The sequence below is a fragment of the Tarenaya hassleriana genome, unplaced genomic scaffold (genome assembly GCF_000463585.1).
Source record: "Tarenaya hassleriana unplaced genomic scaffold, ASM46358v1 Cleome1593, whole genome shotgun sequence".
NCBI lineage: Eukaryota > Viridiplantae > Streptophyta > Magnoliopsida > Brassicales > Cleomaceae > Tarenaya > Tarenaya hassleriana.
This window is the reverse complement of record NW_010965014.1, coordinates 1-2,027: the sequence shown is the minus strand read 5'-3', so window position 1 is coordinate 2,027 and position 2,027 is coordinate 1. Positions and strand designations below refer to the sequence as shown.

General features: G+C 38.4%; 1 long non-coding RNA gene across 2 annotated transcripts; it reads left to right on the top strand.

The window, feature by feature from the left end:
- Positions 1-309: 309 nt before the first annotated feature.
- On the top strand, positions 310-1,763 carry LOC104809186. Of its 2 annotated transcripts, XR_002023993.1 has the most exons (3): positions 310-407; positions 527-602; positions 931-1,763. It is a non-coding gene; the product is annotated as an uncharacterized LOC104809186 (long non-coding RNA). The 2 variants fall into 2 exon arrangements; XR_771106.2 differs by lacking the exon at positions 310-407 and having other exon boundaries at positions 414-602.
- The last annotated feature ends 264 nt before the right edge of the window (positions 1,764-2,027 follow it).

Genomic DNA, 2,027 nt, shown 5'->3' with positions numbered 1-2,027 from the left:
CCTCCAACGGGAGGAATTATAATAAACCAAAGTGAATTAAATGGAAACCCAAATTCATATGATTTTAAGAGAAATGATTTATATAAACCAGAATTCGTAGCTTGATTGAACCTACCATATAAAAAGAGCCTGACTCGGTAGAATAAAACAAAATGCACACTGATATAATTTGTTTGCGTAATTGTTTTTCAACTAATAATCATTCGTTTCATGCAATGGAGAAGCACAGAAAAAATAAAATAATTTTATACGAAAATGAATATTAAAAATATATTTTTTACTTTAGTCTGCCATTTTTCTCACCAATAATACAAATTTAATAAAAGATAAGAGAAATTTGATGTGTGTCCGGAGCCGGTGAAGGTCGTTCTGACCAGACAACTCGGCTTTTGTCTTTGGTCAAACAGGTATGCACCATGCTTAATGCTTATATCTGAAATATATTTTATATATCGAAACCATGTTCTATTCTCAACTCTCTTATCACTAGGGTTTTGTCACATATCTAAACGGTCTCTCTTATAAGCTATTCTTGAATCTGAATATTGGGCGGCGGCGATGATACAGAGAAGGGTCGCCGTCAGATCGGCTTCTGTTTCCAGGTTGATTCATACTCTAAGCACTGTCTTATGCTGTTCCTCGGTCCGAGATTTACTTCTTCCGAATCTGGATTCGGATCTAATCTCTCTCACCGGGAGAGATTTGAGATCTGGATTCAGATCTAATCTCTCTCCCATCGAACTGTTCGGTCTCCTCATCTTCCTTCGATTATCAATTCCAAAATCAAACGGGGTAGAGTTGTGATTTTGTCAATTGAATTGCTTGGGGATTCGCGTGATGATTACACTTTGTGAATGTTTTGTATGTAATGTGTCAATCCGATGTTGTCACTTTCAATGGATTAACCATTGACAGATGGGTTTTGCACAGATGAGGCAGGCGGGCCAAATGTTCAATTTTATGGTCACGAGGGGATTCAGCGTCACGTAACCATATGATTAAACATTTGTTCTGCTTCATCTATGGTTTGCCTAGAGATGCAATGCCACGGTCAGTGTCCTAATCATTTAACATATATCGTCATGCTTTGATGGCCTGTGTAAGGAAAAGAGCTCAGTGTCATTACTTATGATGTAAAGGTTGAAGAAACATAGATGACACATTTGACATTTTCATCAAGATGGATGGCAAAAGAGTTGAATCCTTGATTAATAACGGCCTTTGTAGTGTCGGTCAATGGAATGATATGCCGCTAGATTATTCATCCTGGGGGTAGTTACCACCAAATGTTAATGGATTGATCAGTTTCTGTTCTCTAATAATGTGAGTGTTTCTAGAAGCTAAAGTGTTGCATTGTGTAGACGAGATTCAAAGAGGTTTGCTTGCAAAGTCATCGAGGTGAGGCGAAACAAATGTTTGATTTTATGGTTACCAAGGGATGCAAATGTTACGTGACCAACATTTGTTTCGCTTCGTCAAGGGTTTTCTCGAGTAGAGAACATTAATGATGTCCAAAGCTCTGGCTAGAGATACAATGTCATGTCTCGCCGTCACGGTCCGTTTTCTAAATCTTATAATGCATAAGGTTTTGTATGATAGTCTATTTAAGAATGGATAAACTAGAAGAGACTAGATTAATACAATGCAATGAAAAGGACCCGGATGGAGCTCGATATTGTTGAGCCTACTATTATCATTCATGGCTTGTGTAAGGTTGAGGATCATAATAAATATGATTACTGACCGTAGTAGATTGGGAAGAAGATTTTTAGAGCTTCTTTTCTTTGTAGGGGTGTCAAACGGGCCCACTCAACCTGATCTGGGTGAGCCCTCGCACTCAACCCAATGGTTTCAAGTTCGGGTTCGGACTGGCCCGTTCAATTCCGATTTTCGTGTTGCAAGTCAATTGAATTGCTTGGGGATCTGCGTGATGATTACTCTTTGTGAATGTTTTGTGTCACTCTAATTGATCATGCAATTGTCAACCCGATGTTGTCGCTTTCAATGGATTGATAATTTACAGATGG